General features: G+C 37.8%; 1 protein-coding gene across 2 annotated transcripts in view; it reads right to left on the reverse strand.

The window, feature by feature from the left end:
- LOC107749640 (leucine-rich repeat and fibronectin type III domain-containing protein 1-like protein) overlaps positions 1 to 18,513 on the reverse strand; it is a 74,897-nt gene that overhangs the window by 20,860 nt on the left and 35,524 nt on the right. The window contains exons 1-2 of one of the 2 annotated variants that reach the window (XM_016564798.1): positions 10,248 to 10,366; positions 2,438 to 2,629 (exon numbers count right to left, since the gene is read on the reverse strand). The gene's annotated coding sequence lies outside the window, so the exon portion shown is untranslated. Of the gene's footprint in view, positions 1 to 2,437; positions 2,630 to 10,247; positions 10,367 to 18,513 lie in introns of those variants that run through there. The other variant, XM_016564797.1, reaches the window with a different exon arrangement.

Genomic DNA, 18,513 nt, shown 5'->3' on the forward strand with positions numbered 1-18,513 from the left:
GAGCTTCAGCTTTCAAAGTAAATGTAAAGACAGAGCCTGAAAGGGGAACAGAGTCGCGTGACAGACACAGTGATGAAGCTGGTATGTGTTTGCAGTACACAAGCCACGGTTAAGACAGCTGACTCCACTGTGATGTGACCCTGTCTCTCTCTCTCTCTCACACACACACACACACACACGACGCGTTACTCTGCGCTGCGCAAAACTCCGCATTTGAACAGTCGGTAGCAAATACTTAAACTAATAACAAAACAGTAGCTGATTCTGAAGCGCCAGATTGTCATAGCAAAGTCGGAATTTACCCTTTTTTTCCCTTTTTTTTAGAAATAGCCTTTGTGCACAGCCAGCCTTGTACTCTTCTAGGTTAAAAAAAAACTGTCGTCCATAAAATGCGTTGCACAAATTCGAACATCTGGGTTGTGCTGTTCTGTTGTAAATAAATCTTAACCAATGATTCCTAATTGCATCTACTTCTGGAAGGCCAAATAAAGTGCTTTTGCTTTCGCACTGAAACACACAGCGTCTCCCTGACATGCTGCTTCAACACTAAAACTGTGGTTAGTGAAACCACGCCTTCTTTCTTTGCGTGATCATTTGGGCGCATTATGCAAATATTTCCACATAGTGGGGTAGATATGTGGGGGCGTGTTAGAATGAGCCGTTTTAGGGGGGCGTGGCAGAGTCTTAACTTTGATAAAGAATATCTCTTTGGTTTTGAGACTTTAGTCTTTGCAACTTCAGGGATCTTATCTATGCACAATCAGCTTGTAACACTCCAAAGAGAAAGGAAAACTTGAAATCGCATCATATGTCCCCTTTAAAGAACCCTTCACCTTGAATTAGGCCAGGAAGGGCATGCGCTAGATCGTGGCAGGCCTGTTTTCCAGAAGGAACATGCATACTTCTTCTGTATTTAATTTTTTCCTTTTAGTTGACCTCTGACCATAGCTGTGACTTTGCTGTGCTAGATGTAGCTTTTTCACACACGCTAGACAGCCAGCAACGGTGGTCTGTTTACTTTTTTTTTTCTTATGAGACTATGACAGCAAAACTAAATAAATAAATAAAAAGTAAACTCTAATGGCATATATTTGTGTAAACTCTGATATATATATATACTTCTGATTACTGTTGAAAATATTTGCTCAGGATTTTTTTCAGGATTCTTTTATGAATATAATGTTCAAAAGAACAGCATTTATTTGACATAGAAATATTTTATAACATTATAAATGTCACTTATTAACTGTCACTTTTGATCATTTTAATGTGTGACTACTGAAGAAAAAAAAAAAACGTACCCCAATGTTCATTCATACTATAAACAAGTACACGCATTTGAGTCAAAGAGAGAGACAGAAAATAAATAAATAAATCTCATTTTGTTGTTTGCCTGAATAAAACCTAAATGTCTCACAGATTGTTCAGAAATATACCTCACTCAGAGTCTCATCAAGTTAGGGCATGACGGCTGCCAACATCAACATCTGTGCTGCTTTGTCATTTTAGGTGTGAAATTCCATATCTAGGACAATGTGGAATATCTCACCCACAAATTAAAATACATTCTTGTCTTTCCAAACCCACATGACTTTCTTTCTTCCACAGACCACAAAATAAAGAATGTCCAAGTTGCTCTTCGTCCAAGTTCATCTAACTTTGTCTACATTGAAAGTGAGTGGCTACCAGGGACTGTCAAAAATGACAAAAGGACAATAGAAGTGATCCCCATGATTCATGCGTTATATTTGAATGTCTTCTGACACCATTTGATGGATTTGTTAGAGAAAAAGACTGAAAATTCAATTATTCACACTAATAATCTAAAGTGCAGCTTTCAAATCTAATTTATATTGTGTATATTCAAATATAAGCGCAAAGGCATATTTTTTAAATATTGGTCGTTTAGTTTCAAATAAGTTAAAATATAGTGCCTAAGAAATATGAACTGCTTTAAAGGTACACTACAGGTTTGGAATAATTGAGATTTTTTTTTTTTTATAAATGTTTTTGAAAGTAGCCTCTTATGCTCAGCAAGGCTGCATTTATTTGATTATTATTTTGAAGGATTGTGTGACACTGAACAAATTAAGCTTTCCGTTACAGGAATAAATTATATTTTAAAATGTATTAAAATAGAAGACAGTTATTGTAAATTGTAATAATATCTCACAGTATTGCTGTTTTTACTCTATTTTGAGAGGCTTCTTTCAAAAAATTTAAACATTTTAATTATTCCAAACCTTTGACCGATAATGTATTTTTATTGTGCTTTTTGGTACTTGACAGTACCAATGGTCTCCATTCACTTTCAATTTAAAAGAGTAGTGCAAACATCCTGCCAAATATCTCCTGTTGTTCAAGTCATACAGTTTTGTGAGTAAATGATAAGATCATTTTGGGTGTGTTATTCCTTGAACATCTCACTGCAGTGTACCTCTATCTGAGAAGCGTGAAATGGCTGGAGATGCTCATGGAGGCTCCACTGGCGGATAGCTGTAGACTCGGGCTGCTACATGTGGACAGGCTAGCAGAGAGCAGAGACTCGATGCATTGGCCCAGGAACATGAGAGTATCTGGGTCTCAGAGCCAGGACTGACAGCACTGCAGATTTTGGAGCTCCATTCACCTGTGAAAGGAGAAAGGGAGGAGGGACATTTACACGAGACACAAAGCATGTCTGTCTGGATTTTTCGCCTCTTGGGACAAGAAGGCCAATGCATTTCCAGAACAAAAACAAGAGCTAGACAGTGCCCCCCTTTTTTTTCAAATCACAAAACAAATGGAATGAAAAAGAAAATGGAATGCGGCAAGAGCGAGGACATTAATAACGACCCAGAAGTGTCACGCTGTTTGAACGTTCCTACCATCACTCTTGATAATAGCTGCCATAGGCAATATATTTAGCTCCATTTTCTTTGAAGACAAATCCTTGTTATTATTTCAAGTGTTTCTTTTACAGTTGTCTGCCTCTTGCATTGCTGGTGGTTACAGCTGTTATTTTTTATTCTCTAAATCAATGCCACTGCACAAACAAATGCTGCTTAAAACAGCACAGGTTTTTTTTCTTTTTTTCTGTGGATTGCACCATTTTAATTACGTCTTTCAGGGTGAATATGCTGTAGGAGTTAAGTAAACTGTGCTGGTGTTTGTTGAGCTTGTGTTTGAATCTCACGAAAACTCAAAAATATGACTCATATTTTAGGGCCATTACGATTTTAATTTTTTTGCATTGTGACACTGTTTTCATGACAATTCTTATTAAACATAATGGCAAAAAATCTGTTGACTCAAATGTAACAGCATTTTCCAATGACAATTTATAAATTATGAATATTTGTCATGAAAATAATGTCACAATGCAAAACAATATATATGTTACGGTATTACATTAATACAAAAATCGGAACAGATTTGGAGAAATTTACCATTACATCACTTGCTCACCAATGGATCCTCTGCAGTGAATGGGTGCCGTCAGAATTAGAGTCCAAACAGCTATTAAAAACATCACAATAATCCACAAGTAATCCACACGACTCCAGGCTATCAACTAATGTCTTGTGAAGTAAAAAATTGCTTGTTTGTAAGAAACAAATCCATCATGACATTAATTGATGGACTAGAGTTACTTATGGATTATTGTGATGTTTTTCTCAGCTGCTTTAACTCTCATTCTGACGGCACCCATTCACTGCAGAGGATCCATTGGGGAGCAAGTGATGTGATGCTAATTTTCTCCAAATCTGTTCTGAAGACGAAACAAACTCATCTACATATTGGATGGCCTGGAGGTGTCACGATTCGCTGTGGGAGGAACGAGAGCGAAACGAGGAGTACAGGCAAAAGTATTTAATCCAGGAATCACAGGTAATCCACAACAGGAACACGGGAAACACACAACATTCAACAAGTAGACACAACAGAGGAGAAATGCACAGACAAGAACTTATAAACACAGGGCAATTAGCAAACACAGGTTCACAGAATGACTAATTAACTAAACAAGGACAGGAACGTGACCAAATAAGGGAACACAGGAACAGAAACAGGGGCAAAACATAACAGCGGCGGAGCAGGTGGTGGAGGAGCCCGAGGCGGAGATGGAGAACCAACGAGCCATGGGGATGCCGAGGATCCGGGGGACCAGGGTGGAGCCGAGGGCTTTGGCGACCAAGGCGGAGGCGGAGATCCGCGGCGGAGCCGGAGGGACTGAGGACCAAGGTGGAGCTGGCGGGAGGAAGTAGCCCAATAGAGCCGGTGGGATGGAGCAACGAGGTGCAGCCGGAGGAGCGGAGTCCTGAGGATGATGGCGGGTCGACGCCCGACCAAGGCAGAGCCGGAGGGAACAGTCTGGTATGGTCCCCGAGCGAGCACTCCCCCTGCTCCAGCAGGAGGGGGAGGAATTTGGGCCGAAGGAGGGGATCCATTAGGGCACACCACGGAAACAAAAACACTGAGAGAAAACCGGAAAACAAAACGGAGGGTAGACAAACGGAGGTTACTGTTTTTGGTCGGTTCTTCTGTCACGATTCGCTGTGGGAGGAATGAGAGAGAAACGTGGAGTACAAGCAAAAGTCTTTAATCCAGGAATCACAGGTAATCCACAACAGGAACACAGGAAACACACAACATCCAACAAGTAGACCCGACAGAGGAGAAATGCACAGACAAGAACTTATAAACACAGGACAATTACCAAACACAGGTGCACAGAATGACTAATTAACTAAACAAGGACAGGAGCATGACCAAATCAGGGAACACAGAAACAGGGGCAAAACATAACAAAACAGGTCCATGATCCTGACAGGAGGTGAGTACATTTTGAGTAAATTTTCCTTTTTTGGCTGAACTGTTCCTTTAACTTCCACTCCCCCATCACAACTTCCATTTCATTTTGAGCTGTCAAATGCTTCCAGACTGTTTTAAAATGTGGAGTTTTGTCAAAATGCTGTTTGGTCTGAATGCAATGATAAATTGTATATATTTTATAAATTTGATTGTATGTATATATTTTATTGTGTATACAAAAGGGCTTTTGTGGCGGTTTGCAATTATGGCTTAAGTTGTTTAGTTTTTTTCTAAATATGCAATAAGATTTGCTGTTCTCTCTGTCTTTTTATTCTCCCTCTCTCTCTCTCTCTCTCTCTCTCTCTCTCTCTCCTAATCTCTTGTTTTCCCACCCTGATGATCTCTCCACTCCACAAACCTAATTAGAACTTCTTAATTAGACATGTATGTCCCTTACTGGGAAGAAAGCCAAGCTGAAATCCTCTTACTCAGATATTGTATGATTTTGTGCAGACGCGATGGTGTGCACATTTTGTTCCTTGAATAACTATTTCTATTACTGGGCATTTCTTCAGCTATGGGCACTTTTGGCCTTGTGGACAAAAATAATCTTAAAACAGATTTCCACACTCTCACTAGTTTACTTACAATGTCCATTAGACATAGAGTCACAGGAGCATTGTCTTTTTTTTTTTTTGAACATACAAATGTAATTTCCACCATATATCAAATAATGTATTGTGTTTGATAGCATTCTGTGAGGTTAATGACAATAAACTTTTTTTTTTTGAATAGAAATAGCCAATGACTAGGCTCTATATGTTTAACTAAGACTAATTTTATTTAATGTATTTTAAGTGCACTCTATAATTTGTTTGATTTGTCTTTATTCTCTTTCTATTCTCTTTCTATTTGTGTTAATTATAAAATGTTTGTCATGGACGAAATTATGTCACAACTGCATCGTGGCACATTGCTGCCACATACATTTCCACTCAGTTATGTCATAATAACAGTATGTTGTCATTTAAACAATATATTTTCCCTTAATAATGAGATGTTATGTCTTTAAGTTACATATTTTCTCATAATTGTTATTTTCTTATAATAGCATTATTATGAGAAAATATATTGTTTTAACAAGAAAAAAATAAATTTTTACAACATAGCTTCTCACTATTATGAGAAAATGTATTTTGTAGCAAGAAAAATGTTTTAAGAACAGCATCACGTTATTAAGAGAAAATATATTGAAAACAAAGGGAAAAAAATGTTTTAATGACATAGCATCTTGTTATGCCATTAAAACAACATTTATTAATATATTTTAATAATGGAAGCTTGGGTCTGGGACAAGGGTAAAACAATTAAATGTAATATGCTATAATATATTTAATATATAAATATAAGGCACTTGAAAGTAACAAAAATAAATGATTACAACATGGTAAAAAAATACTCAACAGTTTTAATGCGACCTTCATATAACAGAAAAAGGGAAATCTTATTAACTTAGTTTTAATAAAAATGAACCCAGGAAATAAAATTACCTATATTTGATAAAACACTCTATTCTGGTTTGCACCTTGGGGGAAAACACAATCATGTTGCATAATCTAAAACGTGTGCCATCATTGATCTTATGCGTCAAAGATGTATATGCCTCTTGCAGGAGGAATATATGCTGACTCCAAAGCTGATAGAGCAGAAGTTCAGCTTAACAATGCAATATCCTCTCATCACACCGGCTTTAGATCACAAAGCCCCCCCCGTGTATGACACAGGGCACAGATTATTGTCTATGTACATGGCCGTTCTCTCCTCAGCGCATCGTCAGAATGAGCCCAGCTGCCTGGGGAGAACAGGCGTCTCTTTATAAAGACTCTGACTCACTTTTGGCCTGTCCTCAGTGACTCTGTGTTATCCGCCCGTTCTGTTGAGCCCCAGCGTGAGGTTAAAAAGACAGAGAAGCAAAGAGCTGCGTCCAATATTCTCGTGTTGTGTTACGGCGCCGTCTGATCATTCCATTACCAACCACAGCACTTACGTATTAACGGCTGCCACAGATTGCTGTTCTGAAGACAAAGGTCATTATTTCCTGTTAGTTCCTCTCTTTTGCTTTGAAGTGAAAGTTTCTTTCACAGAAGCATTAGCATCTACTGCTGGTTGCACACTGTATAGTATTTGCCACAATTTGGCCAAATGAAACAAATTTCAGAATGTCTTTCATCATAGAGCAAAACCCACCATCTTAAACACTACATGAGTGAGAATCACACACTATCAGACTTTCGGGTCATTCAGAACACAACAAAAGTCATGTAGAAACTCAAATTAAATATGCAGAAGTCTCTGACTTTACAACTAGCGTTGACTCGTCCAGACTGTAAACTGGGGCAAAAATCTTAGTCCTAAAGTGTATGCCAGCCTTAAATTAAGTACTGACCAGAAAATAACTTGAAAATACATTCCAACCCTGTTTTAAAAACAATATTTTGCATTGTAGATTAACTGCAAATACAAAATTATCGCAATTTATAAAATAAACAAAAAAAACAACATAAAAGTATAAAAACGCATTTTATTTTGCTTGGAAAGACTCCAGATTTGACAAGCATACAGATCTATTGACGACTTTGTCAAAGGCAGGTGGTAATACAAGGAGAATCACTTTCAATCTAAAGAACAAACTTTTGTAAATACAGAGTACAAGATGTAAAAAAGAATATTGTAAATAGATGTAAAAGATCCATATATTTTGTCTGTTTTCCAGTAAGATACTGTCCATTTTAAAAGTGGATATCTGGTAAAGTTAATTTTAATCAACTTTCAGTGCTTATAAATGCCTCAAAGCTAACAGACACAGACTAAATTCAAATTTTGATTTCACGGGGTCTCTAAGCTGCGTTCAGCCCACTCGACAACGCTAAATCTAACATGCTGGAACATGTGCTCACGCCCAACTGCTGTAGTCTGGATATCGCACGAACACTCTCAGTGGGGGTTGCCGAACGACTGAACGTGGGCTCAGTTTGTGATTTCGGATGCCAAACTGGTTTGATTCGAGGAGACTGTGCTTTAAGCAGCATACGATATGCATCCAGGCACACGCCATTTACATTTCTCCCTTTATGAAATGAGAGAAAATACATAATTGAGAGGATCCATCGTCTAACGATAGGGAGCAGCGGTAATTGGCGAGTAAACACGGCACTCAAGCCTCTCGAAGGAAATAAAAGTGGGAGCACACCAAGCCAAACAGAGTGTGCATTAAGCTGGGATAATGATCCCAGCTTGACTTAGATATTCCCGGCTTTATCGTGCCCACCCACATGTCAGGCCTCAGCTGAGCTGCTCCGCTGTGACTTGTGCGCGGAGTTCGGTTTTTCTCTAAGTGTTCCGTGGAGACGTGGTCCTCCCTCCAAACTAGTCCATTAGAGGCTGGGTCAATACTGCACAGTTGGGTGGAAATGAGGGTGTGTGAGGACTGTGTTTCTGGATGGCAGCGTTCGCATGTGTGCCCTGATGTCAGTGCACTGCCTTTAAAAGAAATCAGAAGTACGGCTGTACATAACACTGGAATATTGTACATGGAAAATTTGATTTGCTGATAGCACTTGAAAAGATAGATGTTGCTTCTCAGCTTACTTGGAGTTTTATTTTAGCTTTAACAGACAGACAGATGGACTGACAGACAGACACACAGCAAACTTAAACCAGCCAGAGTGGATTTACAGCAGTTTTGCAGCAAGTTGAGCAAGTTGTTATTAAATCTAGGTTGTGTATCATCCAATTATCTGATCAATGTTACTGACTAATTATGCAAATAAAAACTAACTCAGGGTATACAAATTTACAAAGTGAAATCTCAAAACCTGTTAGCAATGATATATGTAATGTAATGTAATGTAATAAAATACAATAGAATATAATATAATATAATAATAGTTTTCAAGCCAAGACATGTCGATTAGGATTACATTCTAGCATTATATTTTAGGATTGCATTATTTTAGTTCACTCGGCAGTTCTAAACTTTGAATTAAAACTGCATAGTGGGAAAAGCTCATCTGACAAAGTGGACAGATCATGTGTAAATAGCTTGATAAAGGAGTATTTTTGAAGGTAATTTTTTTTATATGCACTGCTGCTTTGTAAGTGGCAAATGGTGTTGCTCTCGGAGCGATTTTCTTCATAAACTGCGCGATAAATGTAGTGCTCTTGCCACAGCTCATGATTTTGTTCTCGGCTAAAAAGTTCTGCACTAACTTACAGCAATTCCTTCAAATAGGTCACGCTAAAAGCACTCATAATGAACAGCACAGCATTTGAAAAGTCCATTATTTCTCATTTATTTTGGTTCCAGGCAGCAGATGGGCTGCGGTTGATAACCATTAGAGATGTAGGTTCCCTGTAATAGGCACAATGTTGGTCAGATAAGAGAGATCGCTTCATAAAAGAGAGGTTTAATGGCATTTAAGTGGAGAGAGGGAAAAACTTTTAGTATAAGAGGCTTTTCTTAGTCACATGTGCAACATCCAGCTTGATATTGTAAATAGGACCACAGCAACTAGACTAATAAATGAACCTGCTAAAAACTGATGATGGAAATAATCAACAAATTTCATTGCAGATTAGTTGGGTCTTATGGATTAGTAGGGTCAAATGAAGTGCATCAAAAAGTAGTTTTGGTTAAAACAATATTCATTGTTCAAAATCAAATTCAGGCTTTAAAATAACCACAAGTGAAATCCTCCTGTATGTAATGCAATAATTTATATTGTATTTAATAGCACCGATCTTCTAAACTGGTTTAGTCTTTTAAGAGTGCTAATATTTAGTTTAACAGCACTGAGATCTTTTAATTTGTAAAACAGTTTGATTTATTATTATTATTATTATTATTATTATTATTATTATTAAAATAAGAATATTTTTTGATTAAATGCTAATCCAATTACAACATTAAGGTTCGTTCTTCTTGCTGGACCACATTTATTTGTATTTTAATTTATTACATAATAATAATAATAATATAAATTTGATCTGCTGGAAAATAATGGCATATAATGAAAATATAATTTAACAATGGCAAAACATGACCAGTTGGTTTGTAGTTTCTGACATTCTTACTTGACCATCAAAAGTCTTATTTGCAGCCTTATTTTGAAAAACCTCAGCTATGTTAGCCAGCTCACATATAAAGGTTATTGGTAACATTATCTTGGTATTATATTGATAACAAATCAGAAGAATTTGCAACAATAGAGCCAAAATAACAAGCAACAGCTACTCTTGTTGAACCCTGCATTGATTTTAAATTGCACATTGATTGAAGATAACATTGACGATATCCAAAAATCAAGATTAATCGATGATTAAAACAGTTGTTGCCCTAACTGTAAACATCCTCAGTAGTTACTAGAAAGAAAAAAAAAGAATAAACAACTGACCTCTCATGCCTTTAAATACAGAGTAGGCTTCCAAATATCAGTAAGGATGTATGTGTTTTCGTTGTAGTTTTTGTCTTATTTTCATAACCTCGGAGGAGGCTGTTTCTTCCTCTAATCGAGCAGCTGCCTTCCTCCAAGTCTATCCGAGCCCAAGCTCCCTCTCCGCACAGATAATCATTTGCGCTATATTTAGCTGGAGTTGTGCCTGCCTGCCCATGGCTTTCCATTTAGCCTTATCCCTGGGCACAAGGTAATTGTGAAACGTGTTTCGTAAAAACAGTTCCACCAGAGGAAAAATAAACAAGTCCTTCGGCAGTGTAGGGATTTTGGCTGAGGGCGAAATCCCAGCAGGTGGTCATGTTTCACGTTTGCAGGGGGAATCATGCAAGACCACCTCATTGATTATCGCATGACTCACTGTATGTGTGCGTGGAAATATACATTAAAAAACAACGCCACCAGCATTTGTGTCCCAATTCACTAAGCACATAGTGCCAAAGGTTCTGTTTCTCTGCGCCACAATCTAGAATTTTTCAGAACAGATAGCACAGGCCCTCAGAATGCATTTTTTTTCCATGAACTAAAAATGCGTTCAAAACAAACACAAATGCGACTTGGGGACTCCAAATCATTTTTCAGCAAGCTTTCAGGAAACAAAACATGTTTTATTATTGATATTATTTGCAGTCTTGCACTCGCAGGCACCATTTTGCTGATTTTCCACTCTTTTGTACTCTTTTGTTTTAGTTATGGTTGTTTGTTAGGCCTATTTTAACTTTTGAAGAACTTCGAGACAACTAGAAAGAAAAGGATATTGAAATTTACTGTAGCACTAATTAAAAATGCTCTGAAAATAATGTATCTGAATGCCTCATCATTGGCATGACACAACAGAGCCCGTAGCACACATTTGTGACAATAGAATCATCAGTCAGATCAGACAATTTGACAAAGTGTGTTTTTTTTTTTCCTGCTCTGCATAAACACAAACACAAAATCTGCATAATTTTTCAATTTTTCTGCACATGGTGCACCAGAAGGGTAACTATTGAAGAAAGTTGTAATATTTTAGCTAACAATTAGTGACCTTGTTGATACTACTGTAAAATAAAATGAAATGAATAAATTGAATAAAATAAAATAAAATATTGTATAAAGTTATTTATTAAATGTCATTGATACTTACTCTTTGTCACCGTATCATTCTGATTGGAATTTGTTTTCCTTTTGCACCATTTCTGTTCTTTGAGTTAATTGTGTCATTCCGTTCAGTTGTGTACCATTAATTAGTCTTGTCTTCTTGTGTATTTAAGTTGCTCTCTTTCTGTTCATTGCTGTTGGTCTCGTCAATGTTACATGTGTCACCAGCCTTCTCTCTGTTTGGATTTACCTTATGTGGATTTATTAAAGGGGTCATGAATTGAGAAATCAACTTTTACTTGAGCTTTTGATATATAAGAGATCATCGTACTAAAAGAATATCATGTAAGTTTCAGAACTGAAAATGTCCTTGTTACTGAAATAAAAACTTTTATTGACACCAGGCCCAGCGAAAGCCAGATCCTGGCATGTGTCTACCTATGATGTAGTAGATAGGTTAAACACCGCCTCCACAGAAGAATATCAATGCCTAATTCTGTAGCCCCGCCCTCTGATTCACGCATGACATAGTATAGGGAAATAACATAAGTGGCGCTAAACCAGATCGAGCAACCAAGCAATAAACATGTCGTTCTGAAATAAAAACTTTTATTGACACCAGGCCCAGCGAAAGCCAGATCCTGGCATGTGTCTACCTATGATGTAGTAGATAGGTTAAACACCGCCTCCACAGAAGAATATCAATGCCTAATTATGTAGCCCCGCCCACTGATTCGCATATGACATAGTAGGGAAATAACGTAAGTGGCACTAAACTGGATCGAGCAACCAAGCAATCAGCCTTCACCGTTGAAGATGTTACCAGACCCAGTGCCCAGCCAGTCACCACCCCACTGCACGGAGTGTCTGACTGAGCCCACTGCAACGGAAGAGCCATCGCGAGAAGCAGCGACTGACATTGCCCTGAGCCTGAGCCAATCACCATGCCTGACCAGGTGTGTGAGCCGGCAATGCCGCACGTGTCGGAGGGAATTCTCGTGGAATTCAAGAGCCCTTTCCACCTTCCCGCCACTGAGAGTGAGTGTTTACTGGACTAGGACACTGTTTTTCACTTAGGAGAGTTAAAGACTTTGCTTCCCCTTAGGCTGCATAATTCTGTTCATCTGTCTGATTCGCTGGTCCCGCCCAGCCTCCCTCTCCCACCTCTTCTCCAAGCTGCTTTAACAGACTTTTTATTTTTGTTTGGATTTTGTACATTTCTTCATTCTCCTCAGTGCTCAGCCACTCTTGCTGTCCAGTCATCTTCATCCCCCGTCAGTCCCTCTATGTCACCTCCTCTCAGTGGTGGGGTTCCATCTTGGGCCTGCCGGAAGTCTTCGTCTCCTGGACCTGAGGAGCCCATGGCTCCGACTCCAGCCTCGGATTGCTCCGCTCCACCTCGTCCTGCCATCTAGACTCCTGCGCCTGCACTCCTCCCACCTTCGATTCTGGCATGAACCATCGGCCATTTGACCTCGCCGGACTCCCTCGGTCAATTGGCTCCACCTCGGTCACACTTTGCCATGCCTCTGCTGCGGACTTGCGGGCCGTCCGCTGCTCTCCGGCCCTCCACCCCTTCGGCTATGGCCCGCCTCGCCATCCCTCAGGCTCTACCTCCTTCCTCGGCCGCTCCAGCTCACCCTCTGGCCTCTAGATCTCAACCTACATCTCTGGCGATCATCGCTAAATGGCTCTGACCCTCGATATCACTCCACTTCCTTGGCTCTCTGTCTGTACCATGGGCTCCAACCCCATTGCCGTCGTCACTTCCAGTTGTCCCATCAAGTGTTCCCATCATGCCTTGGCTCCTCCCTCCAGCAACGCCACCATGGAGGTGAAATAAAAATTTCTAACCCCTACTGATGAGTGGTTATCAAGTGCTGTAAACTGCATTTTGTGCATGTTCTGCAGAGGATTCACTGTGATTGTCGTCAGTCACTGAAAAAGGAAGGCAATTATCTTTCTGTTCTTTCAGTTTTCTTTCTGAAAAATGCTATCTATTGCTTGTCCTGGCTCTCCATCACAAATGTGTCCCGGCTGCTGATATACATCCACTCACATGCATCTGCTACTTTGGTTTATTAAATCTAATTTTTGCAGATTAGAATGATGGACTCCTCATACTCAAAGCAAGTTGGTCAACAGGATTGACTGTACCCTCAAATAACTAATTTTTGTCAAAAAAAAAAAAAAAAGCAACTCAGTGTACTGTTGATGTTATTGTGTGGATTTTTTTTTTGGGACATTTGTGCATAACCTAATTAATATTCATGAGAGAAGAATATGATGTAGCCCGCACCACTTTTTTGAGTGATGCCTATACTATGAGTATTTTTGTCTTCTGGTGTTTTTGAGCTGCTACACTCAACAGGATAAAAAAAAAATAATAATAATAATAAAATAAATAAATAACGTGAAAAATAGACTCAGAAAAACATCGTGCTCTTCCATACAATAAATGGAGAAGTAAGCACAAAATTCATGAAATACATTCTTGTCTATTTTCAAAATGCACCGCAACATCTTTCAAATATCTAAGCGTAAAGTGCATATCTTTTTTTCAGGGCATCCATATACAAAAATATATTTCTGAATATTGTTTAAACAGCGTAAAACAAACATACGTACCGGATACCACCACATCTCTACAATAATGGGAAAAAATACCAGCTCTCCATGTACGTCAATGTTTGGAACTCAGAGTAGACTTCGTGTTAAGACAGGCTATGGGACATCATGTTAATGGAGACTAAGAGGGATCATGAGATGAACCCCCAGCAAGCCTCCTCATCATTACCGCCAGGAGACCACAGCACACGCCTAATGGGCTCTCCTATTAGAAGCCATCATTCACAAATCCCTTTGTCACGTACCATTGTAGCACTGCTCACTCGCGTGGAGATCCAACAGCAGAGCTTAAAGGGGCTGAGATCAACATGTTAATGCTAATGAGACAGCGTGTGGCTACACAGAAACGACTGTGTGATAATGGTTAAATAGTCACTTGAGAAGTGTATGATAGTGTAATACTGCAGCGATGGGGTTGAAAAATCCACAAAATGATACTATTCATGGTGTAAAGCACTCCGATCTCCAGTGCTGGTTGTGTTTTAATGGAGAAAAGGAAAGAGACAGAAACATGATCATTGGTCTGTGAGATATAAAGCCTGCCTGTATGTAGTATCAGATTCACATGGCACACCCACATTTACTCAACCTCTGATGCTTATCGCATACAAAACGGCCTGTGCTTTCTGAAAATGGCGAGCTCAGATCTGAAGTAAATAAAATAAATAAATGAAACAAACACAAAGGCCTCTACAAACAGACAAGCTTTTTTTCAAATAAATAAAATATAAATATGTTGCTTTTTTGCATTTAAAAGTAAACAAATATAATATACTTTGCTATTCAATTCCTATACAAACTAACTAGCATTGTTTGTGCTTTCATTCATTCATTAATTCATACATAAATAAATAAACTTAAACGATACCCTACACAGGCTAAACAGCTTTTTTGCACTTAATTAAACAAACTTGATGTGGAGTGAATGAATGAATGAATGAATGAACGAACGAACAAATTAACGAATGAAAAAGTTTTTGCACTTAAAAACAAACAATCAAACAAATGAACTAATAAATGAATGTAGGTATTTGGCTCAGAACTGAAGTAAATAAATATATCAATGAATGTACTTATAAAATCCCTATACAAACTAACTAGCTTTATTGCACTTATGAAAGTGCAAAATGAATGATCAAGAAAAGGAATGAATGAACAAACAAGCAAACAAACTAATAAAAAACTACTTACACAAAGTCCTATACAGACTAATTATCGTTTTGCAGCTATGAAAGTAACAAACAAATAAACAAACAAACAAACCTGTATTTGAAGGTATTTGGTGCTGAACTGAAATAAATAAATACATATATAAATAAATGTACTTATACAATTCCGAAATAAATGTAACTAGAAAACTAACTTGCTTTTTTGCACTTAAACACATACACAAACAGACAGATAGACAGACAGACAGACAGATGAAAAGAATAAATGACAAAGATGAGTGAGTGAGTGAGTGAGTGAGTCAATCAATCAATCAATTAGCGAACAAACAAACAAACAAACTTACTGCAAATAATGCTTTCAAGAATTTAGTATGGTAACATTACTTATATTGTGTTACTTCTGACTATACTTCACATTATAAAAATAAAAGCTTTTGTTAAATGAAACAACAAATAAACAGACGGTGATTAGTCATTTATGTCATTCAGACGGTGCATTCCTGTTTGGAATAGGCTGGTTGTTGAGCAGAATATGCTGTAAAGTGGATCAGACTTTATGCTGACCACAAGGCTGGCTCTGTGAGACTAGCCTATACACATCAGCATCCGGTTAAAGCTGAAGCGGTTTGCTAGCAAAGTCAAAATCCTTAATCCTAACAAAGACTTAGAGGAAACAAGACAAAAAAGACAGAGAAACTGCCAAAAAAAACATCTACAGTCTGTGCTGTACATGGACAATTGGACAGCAGTCCTTGTCAGACTGTCAGTTCCAATGTAATTCCTGTGAAAACAAAGAATAGAATAAAGTAGCTGAAAAGGGCAAAGCATTCAACTCTATGAGAGACGCTTGCTGTAATATTGTTGCTGTTTTTTAAATGTAGTGTCTGGCCATGTGCTTCAGAAGACATGATGAATGCTGTAATTAATGTTATTGTTAAACAGCGCTGTGTCAGGTGAAAACACTAGTTATGAAGCACTAGACAAAATATAACACTAGAGTCAGTCATTGTAAACAATGCTTTTCATATTCGGTGACCACAGACTACCTTTGTAGTGTGCAGAGCTTAAACCACTGTCTTTGTGTGTTTAGTTTTTTTGTTAGTTTTTTTTGTGATCTGACCCTTAAAAATGATTGGTTGTTCAATGTCTATGTACAAAAAGACTACTACTACTATTAAACATGATAAATTCTGACATACTGTTGGGCTCATGAATATTATTCACATTGTATGCATTCGCTTGAACTGATTTGCTGAAATCAAAAGATGAAATGGAATTGGCACTTGCACGGGTGCTTGGTCTTACATGCTTTATGTTACAGGAAAGGCTGCAATAATGAATACTATCAAACAAATTCCATCATTCTGTCAGGGAAAAAAATGAAAGTAAGACTCTCTCGCTTTCTATCTTAATGTGTGCATGTGTGAGAGTAGAGACAGAGGCTGCATCCAAAAGCTTAGGCAATGATTTTGCAGGCAGCATTTGCACACAAAAGTACCTCCCGGAACCGATTGTAGACAGATGTCTGAGGCGACATAATGGTTTAATGATCTACAACAAAACAGAGAGAGCTTTGTGATAACTAAATTAATGTTTAATTGCTACAATACTATTTTCTTGCTTGAAATGACATGGAAAAAATTGGTCAAAAATGTACATTTACACACAAAATGCAATGCAAACCACCAATTGCAACTTTGAGTTGCCATCTTTATTTTTAGCTTAACTGTCATAGAATGGATCATAAAGGATTGTGGGATATCATAGGCTGCGAAGGATACATCTATGCTGCCTTCAGTGGTGGACGGTAACAAAGTATTTTTTACTGTATTTTTATGTTGGCAAACTTTCCCTTTTATTTCACTACCTTCCAAAGCATAATATCATATTTTTTTACTCTACTGCATTTCATAAAAGCATGTCGTTCCACATTATTTTACACATTATTTTTTTTTTAACTGGAGAAATTGTCACCCGCTCCGAGGCGTGATAGCAATGTCCGATTCGTGAACGAGCTGATTCTTTTTAATTAATCTGTTGAATCAGTTCACAAGATGCACTGAATGATTCATTAGTGGATTTGGACTGATCAGATTACAGCTGTTCTCGAGTCAACAACAGATTGATTCAAATGATTTGGTCAAAGCGAGTCTTTCCCTGGGTTTCACAGACAAGGCTTAAGCCTAGTCCCAGACTAAAATGCATGTCTGGGCTGTTTTATCTTAAAATATGTCAGTGCCATTGATTTGTCTCAAGATGCACACCAGTAAGGTTTTTTTTTTTTTTAAGGTACGTTTATAAAAGATAGTTAAATCTCCTAACTGAACTATGGCCTTAGATTTGCTTAACATAAGCCCTGTCTGTTAAACCAGGCCTTTATATCTGACTAAAAATGGGCCAGGAACAGGTGATTCTCAGAGTGTGAGTGCACGCGTGACTGATGACATGAAAAAAGTTACTAATGACGAATTTAGTATCGATTATTGTAAATGAAAATCATGTATAATTGTCAGTTATTTGTGAACTAAATTTGCAAGCTGATTAAAAGGGCAAGCTGATTAAGCTCATCGTATGAAATGCTTGAATGTGGACATGTCCACTTTTGCTTGTCACCTTCTACCTTAGATAAAACTATAAATATTGTTAAAATAACGCAAATGCGCATGCATCTTCCTTGTTTCCCTAGCAGTCTCAGCAGACAGGATGTGACACAAGCATCGGATTTGAATATGCCTTGTTGCCTTTCCTCCATCATATGCAGTACTGTTTTCTATTTTTCGGACGCAGCCACAGAGAACCCTCTCACATTCATACTATAGTAGTGTCACTGTACTGTAAACACAATTTTCTGCGGTCCAACTCACTGTAGTCTCGCTTTATTTACATGCCCTCATAAACAAAAACACCTTCGGAAGCGCTGTCAGAGCATTCTAGTATGTAGGCGCTCTAAAAGGGTCATAGAACACAACACGCATATCTCTGCTAAACTTATTCTTAGCTTCGAACATAATAGTTGCATATGCCAGTGATTTACTCGCAATGTAGACTCACAATGAAGTAAGGTTGAAAAATAGGCTAAAGTGAACTACTTTTTCACAAGGGAATGTAATCTGACTTACATAAGAAAAAAAATATTATATGCTTCTCTGGAATACTTGATTCTGACTGGTCAACTGCAGCATTTTTGCCATTTAATTATTATACAAATATTGATTAATGAGCACTATATAATATATATATATATATATATATATATATATATATATATATATATATATATATATATATAGTATATATATATTGAATGACTCTGTGGATTGTCTTTTTAA

Source organism: Sinocyclocheilus rhinocerous, unplaced genomic scaffold (genome assembly GCF_001515625.1).
Source record: "Sinocyclocheilus rhinocerous isolate Xijiao unplaced genomic scaffold, SAMN03320098_v1.1 scaffold1101, whole genome shotgun sequence".
NCBI classification, from domain to species: Eukaryota; Metazoa; Chordata; class Actinopteri; order Cypriniformes; family Cyprinidae; genus Sinocyclocheilus; species Sinocyclocheilus rhinocerous.